The sequence below is a fragment of the Mytilus californianus genome, unplaced genomic scaffold, assembly GCF_021869535.1.
Source record: "Mytilus californianus isolate M0D057914Y unplaced genomic scaffold, xbMytCali1.0.p SCAF_3, whole genome shotgun sequence".
Lineage (NCBI taxonomy): Eukaryota > Metazoa > Mollusca > Bivalvia > Mytilida > Mytilidae > Mytilus > Mytilus californianus.
Window position 1 is genome coordinate 87,771,512 of NW_026262679.1, and position 19,514 is coordinate 87,791,025.

Below are 19,514 nucleotides of genomic sequence, written 5' to 3' on the forward strand. Positions count from 1 at the left end.
AAACTGTTAATAGTTGTAAGGTAATAAAATCAGTTTTCCCTGGAGAAACAGCTTGAAAATTTATTACAAATTAGTCCAAAATTTCTTTTCAAATTTATACTCTAATGAAAAAAGTATACTTGTACTCCAATTTAGGATTTGAATTAAAACATGCATCACATTAATTTCTGAATTAATTAAAACAGCAAATAGTCTCTTAACATTGACAATTTGGAAACCCTTTCTCTAATAGTCTCACCTGTACGAAAGTAAAGTTTCCGATTGTCAATTTGGATATCTACATATTTAGTCGATTTTTTTTTAAAGTAATTTGGAAAATATGACTTGATTTAGATTGTTTGAAATTCAGTTGAATTTTAATCATTTCTGTTCAAAATGTATACATCAGATTGTTTTGGTTAGCCACCAACTTCTGATAATTTGACACGCACATTAATTTCGGAAATAATGATTATATCATTAAACCGTCTTCATTACTGATTGAAATATAGATTTAAAATGAAAATAAGTTAATGATATACAGTCAAAAAGAGCAATTGACCAATGATGATGGCTGCCATTAATGCCAGTTTTTCTTCATAGATATTTTGAAAGAAAAACAAATTAAAGTAGCAAATTTTTTAAGTTTTATATTTGGTTCAATATTTTTGAACTTATTTTGTCTTTGTTTCAGATACCAGCCCCAGGATATTTACGTCAGGACAGGTAACATATGCATCGGAAAGTAAGTATATTTTTTTTTATTTATTAATAGTTGTCTAATAGATATTAAAACAATTTGAATATGTATTACAGATAGATGGGAGCCAACAGAGAAGAAGAAGACAGTACAGTCCTAGACATGGAGATGATTAAATTGTAGATGCCAAGATGATGAAGTAGGTATTTTGTTGTTACAATTGTACTTAAACTGTTAATAGTTGTAAGGTAATAAAATCAGTTTTCCCTGGAGAAACAGCTTGAAAATTTATTACAAATTAGTCCAAAATTTCTTTTCAAATTTATACTCTAATGAAAAAAGTATACTTGTACTCCAATTTAGGATTTGAATTAAAACATGCATCACATTAATTTCTGAATTAATTATAACAGCAAATAGTCTCTTAACATTGACAATTTGGAAACCCTTTCTCTAATAGTCTCATCTGTACGAAAGTAAAGTTTCCGATTGTCAATTTGGATATCTACATATTTAGTCGATTTTTTTTAAAGTAATTTGAAAAATATGACTTGATTTAGATTGTTTGAAATTCAGTTGAATTTTAATCATTTCTGTTCAAAATGTATACATCAGAATGTTTTGGTTAGCCACCAACTTCTGATAATTTGACACGCACATTAATTTCGGAAATAATGATTATATCATTAAACCGTCTTCATTACTGATTGAAATATAGATTTAAAATGAAAATAAGTTAATGATATACAGTCAAAAAGAGCAATTGACCAATGATGATGGCTGCCATTAATGCCAGTTTTTCTTTATAGATATTTTGACAGAAAAAAAAATTAAAGTAGCAAATTTTTTAAGTTTTATATTTGGTTCAATATTTTTGAACTTATTTTGTCTTTGTTTCAGATACCAGCCCCAGGATATTTACGTCAGGACAGGTAACATATGCATCGGAAAGTAAGTATATTTTTTTTTATTTATTAATAGTTGTCTAATAGATATTAAAATAATTTGAATATGTATTACAGATAGACGGAAGCCAACAGAGAAGAAGAAGACAGTACAGTCCTAGACATGGAGATGATTAAATTGTAGATGCCAAGATGATGATGTAGGTATTTTGTTGTTACAATTGTACTTAAACTGTTAATAGTTGTAAGGTAATAAAATCAGTTTTCCCTGGAGAAACAGCTTGAAAATTTATTACAAATTAGTCCAAAATTTCTTTTCAAATTTATACTCTAATGAAAAAAGTATACTTGTACTCCAATTTAGGATTTGAATTAAAACATGCATCACATTAATTTCTGAATTAATTATAACAGCAAATAGTCTCTTAACATTGACAATTTGGAAACCCTTTCTCTATTAGTCTCACCTGTACGAAAGTAAAGTTTCTGATTGTCAATTTGGATATCTACATATTTAGTCGATTTTTTTTTAAAGTAATTTGGAAAATATGACTTGATTTAGATTGTTTGAAATTCAGTTGAATTTTAATCATTTCTGTTCAAAATGTATACATCAGATTGTTTTGGTTAGCCACCAACTTCTGATAATTTGACACGCACATTAATTTCGGAAATAATGATTATATCATTAAACCGTCTTCATTACTGATTGAAATATAGATTTAAAATGAAAATAAGTTAATGATATACAGTCAAAAAGAGCAATTGACCAATGATGATGGCTGCCATTAATGCCAGTTTTTCTTTATAGATATTTTGAAAGAAAAACAAATTAAAGTAGCAAATTTTTTAAGTTTTATATTTGGTTCAATATTTTTGAACTTATTTTGTCTTTGTTTCAGATACCAGCCCCAGGATATTTACGTCAGGACAGGTAACATATGCATCGGAGAGTAAGTATATTTTTTTTTATTTATTAATAGTTGTCTAATAGATATTAAAATAATTTGAATATGTATTACAGATAGACGGGAGCCAACAGAGAAGAAGAAGACAGTACAGTCCTAGACATGGAGATGATTAAATTGTAGATGCCAAGATGATGATGTAGGTATTTTGTTGTTACAATTGTACTTAAACTGTTAATAGTTGTAAGGTAATAAAATCAGTTTTCCCTGAAGAAACAGCTTGAAAATTTATTACAAATTAGTCCAAAATTTCTTTTCAAATTTATACTCTAATGAAAAAAGTATACTTGTACTCCAATTTAGGATTTGAATTAAAACATGCATCACATTAATTTCTGAATTAATTATAACAGCAAATAGTCTCTTAACATTGACAATTTGGAAACCCTTTCTCTAATAGTCTCACCTGTACGAAAGTAAAGTTTCTGATTGTCAATTTGGATATCTACATATTTAGTCGATTTTTTTTTAAAGTAATTTGGAAATATGACTTGATTTAGATTGTTTGAAATTCAGTTGAATTTTAATCATTTCTGTTCAAAATGTATACATCAGATTGTTTTGGTTAGCCACCAACTTCTGATAATTTGACACGCACATTAATTTCGGAAATAATGATTATATCATTAAACCGTCTTCATTACTGATTGAAATATAGATTTAAAATGAAAATAAGTTAATGATATACAGTCAAAAAGAGCAATTGACCAATGATGATGGCTGCCATTAATGCCAGTTTTTCTTTATAGATATTTTGAAAGAAAAAAAAATTAAAGTAGCAAATTTTTTAAGTTTTATATTTGGTTCAATATTTTTGAACTTATTTTGTCTTTGTTTCAGATACCAGCCCCAGGATATTTACGTCAGGACAGGTAACATATGCATCGGAAAGTAAGTATATTTTTTTTTATTTATTAATAGTTGTCTAATAGATATTAAAATAATTTGAATATGTATTACAGATAGACGGGAGCCAACAGAGAAGAAGAAGACAGTACAGTCCTAGACATGGAGATGATTAAATTGTAGATGCCAAGATGATGATGTAGGTATTTTGTTGTTACAATTGTACTTAAACTGTTAATAGTTGTAAGGTAATAAAATCAGTTTTCCCTGGAGAAACAGCTTGAAAATTTATTACAAATTAGTCCAAAATTTCTTTTCAAATTTATACTCTAATGAAAAAAGTATACTTTTACTCCAATTTAGGATTTGAATTAAAACATGCATCACATTAATTTCTGAATTAATTATAACAGCAAATAGTCTCTTAACATTGACAATTTGGAAACCCTTTCTCTAATAGTCTCACCTGTACGAAAGTAAAGTTTCCGATTGTCAATTTGGATATCTACGTATTTAGTCGATTTTTTTTAAAGTAATTTGGAAAATATGACTTGATTTAGATTGTTTGAAATTCAGTTGAATTTTAATCATTTCTGTTCAAAATGTATACATCAGATTGTTTTGGTTAGCCACCAACTTCTGATAATTTGACACACACATTAATTTCTGAAATAATGATTATATCATTAAACCGTCTTCATTACTGATTGAAATATAGATTTAAAATGAAAATAGTTAATGAAATATAGTCAAAAAGTACAATTGATCAATGATGATAGCTGCTAAAAATAAAAGTAAAAACTAAAAAAGCAAATTTTTCACAAGTTTTATATTTGGTTTAATATTTTTGAACTTATTTTGTTTTTGTAACAGATTCCAGGAGCAGGTAATTTACATCGTGCTAGGCTGTCCCGTGGACGTGTTTATATTACAGACGGATGAAGCCCAGAGGAGCATTACAGACGGATGGAGCCCAGAGGAACATACAGTCCTAGACCTGAAATTGCCAGATAATGATGATGTAGGTATTTAGTTTTTACAATTGTAAAATCGATGCTGAATTCTCATCTAGGGGAATAAAACGTTTATATTTATGAACTTGTGCTTTTTTTTATACAGAATGAACATAATATCATTTTTTATTTTTCTAAGAATAAAATACAAGAAATATTTTTTTCTACATATTTCAATTTTGTTTTGATGCAGGCATCATCCACAATGTCTTTGGCCACACTCATTGCTGTATATAAAATCAGAGTAGGGAAATTATCAATTTTTATTTAACTTGGAAATCACAGTCCTTCATTGCAACCGATGTAATATATGGACTTTTTTTCACAGTTTTCAACTAAGATAATTTTAAGGTTAAAATATTACAGTTATCAATTACTTTGTCAAATCTTCATAGAATTTTATGAAAATATGACAACAAACATTTATTTTCCACATTCAAAGTACCAAGAAAGTTATTTTATCAGTTTGATATTTGGTTTCCAGTAACATGAATAAAATAATATATCATTTGAAAAGTAAATTCTGAGACAGATTTCACCTTCAGGGGGAGGCTAGTACAACAAACAGCAAGAATGTGTCATTCAATGGGAGATAACTCATAGATTATTGAGAAAAAAATTTATGTTGAAACAAAATCAAAACATGTTTTGTTTTTCCAGCTTTTTTAGATATTAAACTGGTATTGATGCTATGCTAAATCTTAAGTCAGAAAACTATTTTTTTTTAGCTGACAATTTAACACTTTCGTAAAATATATAATTTGTGTCAATTTTAATTCCTTTTTAGGTTATTACAGCGACTGTTTTCATGGATGGGGAGTAAAAATGGGTGGTCTAATACTTTTCATAAATTAGTAGGTATATAATTCCTCTGTTGAAAACAAATATTATTTTCATCTTAAAATAAAAATTGACAGGAATATAATGTGCATTAGGCTTGAAAGTTTTAAGAGATTGGTCAGATTTTTTTTTGTCTACTTTGCACCACAGGGGATATATGGTTATGGTCTTTGTCCAAGTGTCATAAACACACTAATACTAACGGATTGTTGGTCTTTTTTTTTTTTAACTTTTTGTCAGATATTCAGAATCCTCTGGTTTTATCCATGAAGTGCCATTACAATTTTGCCCACTAACCCCTACTTATCTTTTCATAATTTTATAACATATAGTTTAAAAAGCCATGTTTGAAAATCTTATAAAATCCTTGTTATTTTTTGATAGTTCTAATTTGCTATAGAATAAATAAATGGAGAATGTGTCCATGAGACAATAATTCCTTATCCAGATAATCAACATGAAACATAAAAATATATAAAACAAAAACTCGATTTGATCTACAAATCATTGAGTCTTATCATTAGTCTTCTTTAATGTTATAAATAAATAAATCGTTTTTTCCAGACAAAATAACAACACGACTGGTGGATTCAATTCTAGGAACCAGTGAAGAAATTAAAAGTGAAGACTTGCGACGGAAAATCCAGGAAACAGGTCTTTTGCTGAACAGTATGAGAGAGCCAAGATGATTGTTGGATTTAAACTGCTTGGAAAATACCACCAAATGAACACAAAAAATGCACTGCATCAACAAACAAATCAACTACTGGAATGTCAGGGCATCAGTACCTAGTTCTGATTCTAAAAACATTTGTTCAAAATAAATGGAGAATGTGACACAGATGATGACCCTGCTTGCATATAACATTATAAAGTGACAAACAGTAAAATTGATGCCATTTAAATTCAAAGCTGAACAGTGTTTTGTGGTAACTAGCCTTGTGTATCAGTTTTAAAACATTTGGTTGAGGCAAAGTTAAAAATGGTAACCACTTTTGGGATGTACAAAAAGGTGGACAACACTTAATGCCCCATCAGCTTCGGTGCTGGCATAAAAAATGAACTATATGTTAACAACAATCAGAAACAAAAATTCTTTTTAAATCACATACTATTGCCTTCATTTTGATTCTAATTTTCAAAACTTACCTCGATTAAAATATGACCAATTGCCATGTCGATTGCTGTTAGAATAACAAGGCAAAATAAAAAAAATATATATGTGTGGTTCCAGTTACCAGACCCACCCTAGAACTTTTTTTAATTCTGTAAAATAAATTTTGAACAATCCCATTTTATGGAATGTGAATTTCAATAATTAAATTCACAGACTTCTGTCATATGAATTTCCAATAAAATTATCCACTAAGGCTTAAAATGCAACAAATTCTTAACAGAATGCAACAAAATTAACTAAAAAACATAACATGTCTGTGTATTTTAAAACCGAAAAATATAGAAAATGGAAAACTTGCTGTAGGGGCGTGTACAATACCAGAATCGGACTCTGTGAACACATTTTTTTTTCCTGGATTTTGATAATCCCAAAAACCAATGCCAACCTACGGACCGTATCTTTTTTTGAAAATGTAACTGGAACCACGCATATATTTTTATTTTGCCTAAGTTTTTTTTTTATTATGCAGATGAAGATTTGGATCATTTTGGCTTGAAAGATTGTCAGGAACATGAAGAAACTGAATCCATTATGAACATATGTACACAAACAGGTAGATATATATCTGTATATAGTATTTAAAACAAACATGCTTCAACAGTGTGAAAAATTACTGTTCCATTAATGTATTATGTATTTTAAGGAAAGATGGGGTACTTTTAACCACAATCTGAAAGCACTAAATTTTACTAATTCTAAATGTTAACTAGTATGTATGATTTTTGCAAGAAAGTGCATGCAAGCCCAATTGCATCCTAGTTGAGTGCCTATGTGTGCCCTGTATTAAAGTACATGTTCACAAATATATGCACAGCTGAATGTAAATTAGGTTTAAATGAAGCATTGCTCCAAAAAATTTGTTTGTTAAATTGGTCTGGAGTTTCCAGGCTACTTTCTGAGAATGCACTAGCTAAACTAGCCTTTTGGTCATAAAATACCCTAATATAATTGATTCCCTATGCAGATAATCAACATTAAACAATAAAATATAAAAAAAAACTCTCTGTTTGATCTACAAATCATTGAGTCTGATCATTAGTCTTCTTTAATGTTATAAATCAATAAATCGTTTTTTCCAGACAAAATAACAACAACACTGGTTGATACAATTCTAGGAACTGGTGAAGAAGTTAAGTTTTACAAAATACAGAAGACTTGCAATGGAAAATCCAGGAAACAGGTCATTTACTGAACAGTATGAGAGAGCCAAGATGATTGTTGGATTTAAACTGCTTGAAAAATACAACCAAATGAAGACAAAAAATGCATCAACAAACAAATCAACTAATGGAACGTTTGGGCATCAGTACCTAGTTCTGACTCGTAAAGCAATTGTTCAAAACAAATGGAGAATGTGACACAGATGATGACCCTGCTTGCATATATTAACATTATAAAGGGACAAACAGTTAATTGATGCAGTTTAAATTCAAAGCTGAACAGTGTTTTGTGGTAATTAGCATTTTATATAAGTTTCAAAACATTTTGTCGAGGCAACTTAAAGTTAAAAATGATAACCACTTTTGGGACGTACATACATACAGATGGACAACACTTCATGCCCCCTCAGCTTCGGTGGTGGCATAAAAAATGAACTATATGATTGCCTGCATTTTGACACTAATTTTCAAAACCTACCTCGATTAAAATATGACCAATTGCCATGATTACTGTTAGAGTTAAGGCAAAATAAAAATATATGTGTGGTTCCAGTTACCAGACCTACCCTAGAACTTTTTTTTGAATTCTGTAAAATAGATTTTGAACGATCCCATTTTATTGAATGTGAATTTCAACAATTGAATTCACAAGCTTCTGTCATATGAATTTCCCATAAAAGTATCTTCTTATGCTAAAAATGCAACAAATTCATAACAGAATGCAACAAAATTAACTAAAAATGTAACATGTCTGTTTATTTTACAACTAAACATATAAAAAATAGCAAACTTGTGGTAGGGGCGTGTATAATACCAGAATCAGACTCAGTGAAAGAACGATATTTTTTCCGGATTTTGACAATCCAAAAAAAAAATGCAGATATACTGACCCTGTCTTTTTTCGAGAATATGTAACTGGAATCACACATACATTTTTATTTGGCTGATGTTTTTTTTTAATATGCAGATGAAAATATGAATCCTTTTGGCTTGAAAGGTTGTCAGGAACATGAAGAAACTGAATCCATTATAAACATATGTACATAAACAGGTAGATATATATTTGTATATAGTATTCAAACAAAACATGCTTCAACAGTGTGCAAAATTACTGTTCCAATAATGTGTTATGTATTTAAAGGAAAGATGGGGGTACTTTTAACCACAGTCTGAAAGCACTAATTTCTACTAATTCTAAATGTTTATGTATGATTTTTCAAGAGATTGCAAGAAAGTACATGCAAACAGTAAAATTGATGCCGTTTAAATTCAAAGCTGAACAGTGTTTTGTGGTAATTAGCATTGTGTATAAGTTTTAAAACATTTGGTTGAGGCAAAGTTAAAAATGGTTACCACTTTTGGGATGTACATACAGATGGACAACACTTAATGCCCCCTCAGCTTCGGTGCTGGCATAAAAAATGAACTATATGTTAACAACAATCAGAAACAAAAATTCTTTTTAAATCACATACTATTGCCTTCATTTTGATTCTAATTTTCAAAACCTACCTCGATTAAAATATGACCAATTGCCATGTCGATTGCTGTTAGAATAACAAGGCAAAATAAAAAAATATATATGTGTGGTTCCAGTTACCAGACCCACCCTAGAACTTTTTTTTTTAATTCTGTAAAATAAATTTTGAACGATCCCACTTTATGGAATGTGAATTTCAATAATTAAATTCACAGACTTCTGTCATATGAATTTCCAATAAAATTATCCACTAAGGCTTAAAATGCAACAAATTCTAAACAGAATGCAACAAAATTAACTAAAAAATGTAACATGTCTGTTTATTTTAAAACCGAAAAATATAGAAAATGGAAAACTTGCTGTAGGGGCGTGTACAATACCAGAATTGGACTCTGTGAACACATGATTTTTTTTCTGGATTTTGATAATCCCAAAAAAACAATGCCAACCTATGGACCGTATCTTTTTTTGAGAATGTAACTGGAACCACGCATATATTTTTATTTGGCCTAAGTTTTTTTTTATTATGCAGATGAAGATTTGGATCCTTTTGGCTTGAAAGATCATTGTCAGGAACATGAAGAAACTGAATCCATTATGAACATATGTACACAAATAGGTAGATATATATCTGTATATAGTATTTAAACAAAACATGCTTCAACAGTGTGCAAAATTACTGTTCCATTAATGTATTATGTATTTCAAGGAAAGATGGGGGTACTTTTAACCACAATCTGAAAGCACTAAATTTTACTAATTCTAAATGTTTAGTATGTATGATTTATGCAAGAAAGTGCATGCAAGCCCAATTACATCCTAGTTGAGTGCCTATGCGTGCCCTGTATTAAAGTACATGTACACAAATATATGCACAGCTGAATGTAAATTGGGTTTAAATGAAGCATTGCTCCAAAAAATTTGTTTGTTAAATTGGTCTGGAGTTTCCAGGCTACTTTCTGAGAATGCACTAGCTAAACTAGCCTTTTGGTCATAATATCCCAATATAATTGATTCCCTATGCAGATAATCAACATTAAACAATAAAATATAAAAAAAAAACTCTCTGTTTGATCTACAAATCATTGAGTCTGATCATTAGTCTTCTTTAATGTTATAAATCAATAAATCGTTTTTTCCAGACAAAATAGCAACAACACTGGTTGATACAATTCTAGGTACTGGTGAAGAAGTTAAGTTTTACAAAATACAGAAGACTTGCAACAGAAAATTCCTGAAAGGAGGTCTTTTACTGAACAGTATGAGAGAGTCAAGATGATTGTTGGATTTAAACTGCTTGAAAAGTACAACCAAATGAAGACAAAAAATGCATCAACAAACAAATCAACTAATGGAACGTTGGGGCATCAGTTACTAGTTCAGATTCTAAATGCAATTGTTCAAAATAAATGGAGAATGTGACACAGATGATGACCCTGCTTGCATATATTAACATTATAAAGGGACAAACAGTAAATTGATGCAGTTTAAATTCAAAGCTGAACAGTGTTTTGTGGTAATTAGCATTTTATATAAGTTTCAAAACATTTTGTCGAGGCAACTTAAAGTTAAAAATGATAACCACTTTTGGGACGTACATACAGATGGACAACACTTCATACCCCCTCAGCTTCGGTGGTGGCATAAAAAATGAACTATATGATTGCCTGCATTTTGATACTAATTTTCAAAACCTACCTCGATTAAAATATGACCAATTGCCATAATTACTGTTAGAGTGGCAAAATAAAAATATATGTGTGGTTCCAGTTACCAGACCTACCCTAGAACTTTTTTTTTAATTCTGTAAAATAGATTTTGAACGATCCCATTTTATTGAATGTGAATTTCAACAATTGAATTCACAAGCTTCTGTCATATGAATTTCCCATAAAAGTATCTACTAATGCTAAAAATGCAACAAATTCATAACAGAATGCAACTAAATTAACTAAAAATGTAACATGTCTGTTTATTTTACAACTAAACATATAGAAAATAGCAAACTTGTGGTAGGGGCGTGTATAATACCAGAATCAGACTCAGTGAAAGAACGATATTTTTTCCGGATTTTGACAATCCAAAAAAAATAAAATGCAGATATACTGACAATGTCTTTTTTCGAGAATATGTAACTGGAATTAACATACATTTTTATTTGGCTGATGTTTTTTTTTAATATGCAGACGAAAATATGAATCCTTTTGGCTTGAAAGGTTGACAGGAACATGAAGAAACTGAATCCATTATAAACATATGTACATAAACAGGTAGATATATATTTGTATATAGTATTCAAACAAAACATGCTTCAACAGTGTGCAAAATTACTGTTCCAATAATGTGTTATGTATTTAAAGGAAAGATTTGGGCACTTTTAACCACAGTCTGAAAGCACTAATTTCTACTAATTCTAAATGTTTATGTATGATTTTTCAAGAGATTGCAAGAAAGTACATGCAAGTCCAATTACATCCTAGTCTAGTGCCTATGTGTGCCCTGTATTAAAGTACATGCAGTCACAAATATATGCACAGCTGAATGTGAATTGGGTTTAAATGAAGCATTCTCCAAAACATTTTTTTGTTAAATTGGTCTGGAGTCTCCAGGCTTCTATCTGAGAATGCACTAGCTAAACTAGCTTTTTTTGTCATAATATCCCAATATAAATGATTCCCTATGCAGATAATCAACATTAAACAATAAAATATGAAAATAAACCTCTGTTTGATCTACAAACCATTAGTCTTATCAGAGTCTTCTTTAATGTTATAAATCAATAAATCGTTTTTTCCAGACAAAATAACAACAACACTGGTTGATACAATTCTAGGAACAGGTGGAGAAGTTAAATGTTTTACAAAATACAGAAGACTTGCAATGGAAAATCCAGGAAACAGGTCTTTTACTGAACAGTATGAGAGAGCCAAGATGATTGTTGGATTTAAAATGCTTGGAAAATACAACCAAATGAAAACAAAAATGTACTGCATCAACAAACAAATCAACTATTGGAACATTGGGGCATCAGTACATAGTTCTGATTCTAAAAACAATTGTTCAAAATAAATGGAGAATGTGTCCATGGGACACAGATGATGCCTTTGCTTGCATATAACATTATAAAGGGACAAACAGTAAAATTGACGCCATTTCAATTCAAAGCTGAACAGTGTTTTGTGGTAATTAGCATTGTGTATAAGTTTCAAAACATTTGGTTGAGGCAAAGTTAAAAATGGTAACCACTTTTGGGATGTACATACAGACGGACAACACTTAATGCCCCCTCAGCTTCGGTGCTGGCATAAAAAATTAACTATATGTTAACAACAATCAGAAACAAAAATTATGAAAAGTAGAAGTCTTGGATGAAATTAATATTAAATTCACACGAGTTTTAAAAAAATGACAGATTTATCTTATTTTGATGAAAACCTCATATCCCCTTGTTAGTCTATTGACATGCAATCAGAACTCTTTTGTAAGGGAAAATTTAAAAGTTCCAACATTTGAGACCAAAGTGGTGGTATTGGGATTGGCATGCTAATAATAATTAGGGATGTGTTATTGGTGCAACCACTTACAGTTTAAAATACATTGCAGGTTTCAGGGGCAAAAGGAAAAAGTATTTTGCTAAGTCAGAATAATGCATGTGTATTTTAAGGGAATTTTTTAATAAATTGAGATCTACATGCAATATAACTATCTTACTGAGGATGTTGTTGAACTATTCACCTTACACATTATGTTGATCCTATTATGGATAAATAGTTCCAACTGGATGTCAAGCAGCCAATTAAACAATCATTACCATATAATAAAAACAACTATATCAAATTAAAAGATAATTAATATTTTTCTAGGGCATTCAGTTTTGTAATACATACACATATTTTAATTGTATTCAACACATTTCATTTAAATTCACCTCACTAACATAATTCCTCTTGCTAAACTGCATCTGCTATGCTTCCTAAATATATACACATGTATGAATTTAATTTTTACTGAAAATTCACGCAGAGCGGCAGTCAAAGCTTATTTGACGAAAATAATCAAAATTACACTAAACCAAAGCGAACCAGAGAGTTGTGTATGGTACAGACTGTACTACAGGCACAAATACATCAAATTATATGAATAAGAGCATGTTTATCTTCCTTTTTCTTTGAAGTAACCAGTTTTACATGTACATAAAATTCTAAATCACACAATTTAAAAAAAATATTATACCGCTCCCTCCACTTGTAGAGCACCCGCCTCAACAAAACTCATTTTCAAGAAATAAATACAATCAAAAAAATTTCGCTCGCTCTCCCCATATTTTTTGGAGCTTTTGTCCGAAGAACTAAAAATCAAATTGGTGTGGCCTAAAGATTTGGATCTTTTTGGCTTGAAAGATTGTCAGGAACATGAAGAAACTGAATCCATTATAAACATATGTACACAAACAGGTAGATATATATCTGTATGCATACCTGCCAACTGTCACTATTTGTGGGGGATTTCCCGCATGACAGTTCCCAAATGGAAATTTTGAAAGAGCAATTTTGTCGACAATTTAAAACAAAACAATCAATTTTACCATGGTTATAGGATAGTAAAAGTATGAAGAAGCAAAAAAAACAACATTAAAATACATTTGAAGGACCCATTGAAGGTTTTGTTGGACTATTAAGACCCATCTCACACAGAAAACCCCCATGGGCATTTTGAAATGTTGGCAGGTATGCTGTATGTAGTATTTAAACAAAACATGCTTCAACAGTGTGCAAAATTACTGTTCCATTAATGTATTATGTATTTTAAGGAAAGATGGGGGTACTTTTAACCACAATCTGAAAGCACTAAATTCTACTAATTCTAAATGTTTACTGTGGATTCATTTATTTTCGTGGGTACCAATTTTCATGGATTAAGGAAAACTTGCATGTTCGTGGATATTTAATTTTGTTGTTTTTTGTCGAGCCTGCGACTTTTGTCGCAAAGCGAGACATAGCGATCCTACATTCCGTCAGCAGCGGCGTCCACAAATATTCACTCTTTGGTTAAGGTGTTTCAAATTTTAATAACTTTCTTAAACTATCCTACTTTTCAACCAAACTAGGACAGAAGCTTGTTTATGATCATAAGATAGTATCCAGAAGTAAATTTTGTAAAAAAAAAAATCCTGTTTATCCGTATTTTACTTATAAATGGACTTAGTTTTTCTGCCAGTTAACATTACATTCACTCTGGTTAAAGCTTTTCAAATTTTAATAACTTTCTTAAACTATCCTAGATTTGTACCAAACTTGGACAGAAGCTTGTTTATGATCAAAAGCTAGTATCTAGAAGGAAATTTTGTAAAAATTTTATTTCCTGTTTTTCCGTATATTACTTATAAATGGACTTAGTTTTATTCCAGTTAACCTTACGTACAGTCTGCAGTTAAAGTTTTTAAAACCTTTATTAGATTCATAAATCTTCTTGGATTTTTACCAAACTTGAACAGAACTTCTTACAATCAAAAGATAGTATCTAGAGGAAAATTTTTAATAATTTTTTCCCCTTTTTTGTTGAGCCTGCGACTAACAGCAAAAGTAGGCGAGACACTGGGTTCCGCGGAGCCCTTACAAATTTGCCATTCTTCGAACATTTCATTTCGTTGTAAACCTATAACCGCGAAAGGTTAACCACGAAATCCACAAAAATTGCTATCCAACTATTAATAATGAATCCACAGTATGTATGATTTTTCAAGAGATTGCAAGAAAGTGCATGCAAGCCCAATTACATTCAAGTTGTGTGCCCATGTGTGCCCTGTATTAAAGTACATGTACACAAATATATGCACAGCTGAATGTGAATTGGGTTTAAATGAAGCATTGCTCCAAAAACTTTTTTGTTAAATTGGTCTGGAGTTTCCAGGCTACTATCTGAGAATGCACTAGCTAAACTAGCCTTTTGGTCATAATATCCCAATATAATTTAAATGATACCCTATGTAGCTAATCAACTTTAAACGTTAAAATAAAATATATAAAAAAAAACCTCTGTTTGATCTACAAATCATTGATGAGTCTTATCATTAGTCTTCTTTAATGTTATAAATCAATAAATCTTTTTTTCCAGACAAAATAACATCAACACTGGTTGATACAATTCTAGGAACCGGCGAAGAAGTTAAAAGTTTTACAAAATACAGAAGACTTGCAACGGAAAATCCAGGAAACAGGTCTTTTACTGAACAGTATGAGAGAGCCAAGATGATTGTTGGATTTAAACTGCTTGGAAAATACAACCAAATGAAGACAAAAAATGCATCAACAAACAAAACAACTAATGGAACTTGGGGCATCAGTACCTAGTTCTGATTCTAAAAACATTGTTCAAAATCTTCTACAAGGTTTAGAAGACTGTACATACATGTATATATTTATATTTATATTTATATAAGAAAGGGAAAAAAAATTAAAAAAATAATGCATGTGCTTGAAACTTGTGTACATACATGTAATGAATAGAAAAAAGGAAAGAAAAAGAAAATGAAAACAAAATGAAATAAAAAAAAAAGAAAAGAAAGAAAAAAATAGAAAAGAAAGAAAAAGACAGAAAAAAAGAAAAGAAAATAGATTTAAACAAAATGAAAAAAAAAAAGAGAAAAAAAAGAAAGGAAAAGAAAAAAAAAAGAAAGAAAAAAATATTTGAGGAGGGAGGTGGGTAATGCAGCCAAGTAATACTGTATTCGCCAATTTTCATGCACCATAACACCCACAATCGTGATAGTAATCTTAGATTTGCCTAAAAAATTTGTGATTCAATAATATAACCTCATCATTCAGAAAATCTATTTTAAAAATTATCTTTACAATCATCATCTAGAGCAGACCAATATTTACATCTTTTATCATTTTCATTGATATAAGATACCCCATTTTTAATTTCTAAATAAAACCAAGGTGCTTATTATTATGAATACAGTACAACTTGCCAGTCACAAGCCTGGAATAAAGAGCCACATTAAAATATCAAGAATTAAGTTAGTTTAAACAGGACTGTTCACAACTTGTTTTGCCATTATATGCTTGTCACTCATAGTTTTTTCATTTCCTTTCAATTAGGTCAAAAAAAGAGGGATACAAATTTTAAACTTTTAACATATATTTAAATCATGGATTTATTGTGGCTTTTAATGCAGAGTGAACCACCATATAGTTTTAATTTAAGATTTATTGTGGCTTTTAATGCAGAGTGAACCATCATATAGATTTTATGATATTGTAGAACCAACTTGTAAAATTCAGAATTACACCGATTAATACATACGTAAAATTATGTATTGTACTAGGAATACACAAATCATATGATAACTCAATATAATTTATATGTAGTTTTTATTCTAGTCAAGACCATGCTCATTACAATAAAAATTGTTTACAAAAATCTTTAGTTCAGAGATAGTTTCTTTTCAGAGTCACAGTGTCTAATATTTTTTGTTCAACATACATGATCACATACAAAAGTCATGGAAATAACGTCAGAAATCTAAGAAATGTTTGAATAAATCAATGTTGTCGGCATGAAAATATAAATATCAACATATTACGTTTGGTTTTCATCAGAGAGTCCTTGAAGATAATCTGCTGATCCTCACTATAGATTACATGTACATGTATGTTCTATTCAACTGGACTATATTTCCTTAATACGCCTTTGTAAAATAAACTAAAGGGGTGCATTGAAAAATGTCACGCATTTGATAAAAGAAAAAAGGTGCCAATGTTAAATGTATGAAAAATCTACAGAATCATTTCTTGCCAAATTTAAATGGCTTACATCTTGAAAATCAGGACATTTTTTTCGCCATCGAGCATGTTCGCCATTGAATGACCTCCCGATTGAATTCTTCTAAATTACATGCCAGGTCAGTCTCGTATGTCTGATTGTCTCATACAATGTTGCGATTTGTTTGTTGGTTATATTTCCTACAACACGAGAAAGCAGATATTGCACAAAGAAGCGATTTTCTGAAGAGATCATTTTTTTCTGCTTGAATTACAAACTATCTGATAAGGACCAAATTAACGGCAAATCTATCCTTGTTTTAATAAATGCCTCCCCCTTCAGAGATGCAAATTATGACACCCTGAGCGACACATTACATTTCAATGGAAAATTTACTTTAAAACCAATAAATTTTGACTAAGAAGCTGGCATTTGGTTAAATTCTATGATAGGAATTAGTTTCTTTATAAATCATATGGGAAAAAATTGCCAAAAGTAGTTTTATATCCTGAATCATGCATATGAAGTCTCAAAATCTGCAACGCAGAAAACTAGCCGTACCGGCATTGTCATCATAATACTCAAAATAGTATCTTTATACAGAAGAATACAGCACTGGGCTTACTGCATTGAGTGTAGCACAGCGAAGGTTGGCATCTGATCGCGAGGTGTTATACACCAGTGGCAGCATGTTCGCCATCGAGCAACCTCCCAAATGAATTCTTCTAAATTACATGCCAGGTCAGTCTCGTATGTCTCAAACAATATTGTGATTTGTTCATTGGTTATATTTCCTACAACACAAGAAAGCAGATACTGCGCAAAGAAGCGATTTTCTGAAGATATCAAACGCGACTCCAGTTTCATTATCATGTGGTCTATGAACGCAAAATATAATGAAACTTTCCAATACTGTTTTGGCGTGTTTGCAGGGTGATTGGCTCTGGTAGTCTGTCGACCACATGGCCTCTTCATATTTATTCATATTTTGTTTTGCCCTTTTTTCAGCATGCCGATGTGCACGCAACTGCATGTTGGCATATAGGGAGCTAGGTGTCTGGGAATTATTGGAATCTGGAATAGTTCTGAATTCTGCAAAATTGATAAGGAATGTATGATAAAAACTAACCCTATTAAGGACGGTTGGCCATGCATACAAGGCTGAGTGGGCTTAGTTAGTTCATATTGAAATATCAGTGCTAGTAAAAGGAACCTTATGTATAACTTACAACAAAATCATTTTTATTTACCTGTGTACGTTATTTTATTTGGTGGCATTTTGTCCAAGGTTACCGTTGTCTTTCTGATATTGTTTTACATCTAACCCCCTTGATATGTCTTTTGATTGAGTTAAGCCATTGCAATTGACATTTTATAGTGTGTTTCTATGTTGTGATGTTACACTATTGTTTCAGGTATGGTGAAGGTTGGCGCCTAATAAAACGTTTAAACCCGCTGCATTTGTTTACACCTGTCCTAAGTCAGGAACCTGATGTTCAGTGGTTGTCGTTGTTGATGTGGTTCATAAGTGTTTCTAGTTTCTCAGTTTTTATATGATTAGAACATTGGTTTTCCTGTTTGAATGGTTTTAAACTAGTCATTTTTGGGGCCCTTTATAGTTGTTCAGTGTGAGCCAAGGCTACATGTTGATAGCCATACTTTGACCTATAATGGTTTACTTTTACAATTGTGACTTGGATGGAGAGTTGTCTCATTAGCACTCATACCACATCTTATATCTACTTATGGTTAGTTTTCATCATACATTTCTTATCAATTTTCCAGAATTCAAATTTATTTCAGATTCAAATAATTCCTTGTTTGCAGTTTAAAATGTATGACAATGAATCACATTAATCAGAGACATATATACTGTCTCTGCTTTAATAAGAATAATAAAAGAGTTAATCTTAAATTGTAAATATTTGTGAATATTTATATAATACAATCTGGCATCCATGAGCATAACAGGCTGTCAGCAAAGTAAGATCATGTTTGTGTTGTGTTATATTTGTAGTTAATGCACAAAATCATCTTTTGTCTTTCTCATTCCCTAGTAAGGTCCTACACTAGAGTTTAGCTGGCATTGACAAAAGGACTCAGGTTCCTAAAAGTGGGTTTTTACCTGGTCAGCCACAAATCATTGGAATGTAGTTACTTAGTTTTTCAAAATGAAATACATAAGGTTAAGATGAGATTATTTTTATAGTATGAGTTATTGAATTGATATTGTATAGTGTATTATATATACTGTATAGTGTATATAAATAATATAAAGGTGTAATACCACCATTGATTTTCCCATATTAGTCTTTGTTAAATTTGCACTTTTCAAAAAATTGTGCAGAATTTATCTGTTTCAAATAAAGAAATACTTGGGCATGAGTAAAGTTTTATCCTTTCCAATACTATAAAAAATATTTCACATAACATTTCATGGCATACAAAAAAATAACCAACACTGGAAGTTAATTAATTAAATTTTCACTTTTTTAACCTGTGTACAAGCTTTAGTAACCATGTAACCTCAAGTTTCCAAAATATTCTATAGAAACCCCAAATAAAAAAATAATGGTGCTTTGAAATACCCAAGATATATGTTTATGACCCAGAAATGTTTTACTGCAATGAAATGTAGGATCAATTACCTACAACTGTCAAATTCAAGGGAATATTTTT

The 19,514-nt window shown here is 30.5% G+C and overlaps 1 long non-coding RNA gene across 50 annotated transcripts in view; it reads left to right on the forward strand.

The window, feature by feature from the left end:
- The window catches only part of LOC127735319 (uncharacterized), a 31,164-nt gene extending 15,666 nt beyond the window's left edge, over positions 1 to 15,498 (forward strand). For 48 of the 50 annotated variants that reach the window (XR_007998248.1, XR_007998255.1, XR_007998270.1 and 45 more), the window contains 14 exons: positions 674 to 878; positions 1,580 to 1,784; positions 2,487 to 2,691; positions 3,393 to 3,597; positions 4,272 to 4,419; positions 5,199 to 5,265; positions 5,816 to 6,180; positions 6,898 to 6,981; positions 7,508 to 7,880; positions 8,556 to 8,639; positions 9,601 to 9,687; positions 10,211 to 10,584; positions 11,866 to 12,250; positions 15,183 to 15,498. This is a non-coding gene — a long non-coding RNA (uncharacterized LOC127735319). Of the gene's footprint in view, positions 1 to 673; positions 879 to 1,579; positions 1,785 to 2,486; positions 2,692 to 3,392; positions 3,598 to 4,271; positions 4,420 to 5,198; positions 5,270 to 5,815; positions 6,181 to 6,897; positions 6,982 to 7,507; positions 7,881 to 8,555; positions 8,640 to 9,600; positions 9,688 to 10,210; positions 10,585 to 11,254; positions 11,339 to 11,865; positions 12,251 to 15,182 lie in introns of all 50 variants that reach the window. The other 2 variants (XR_007998245.1, XR_007998234.1) reach the window with 2 other exon arrangements.
- Positions 15,499 to 19,514: the final 4,016 nt, after the last annotated feature.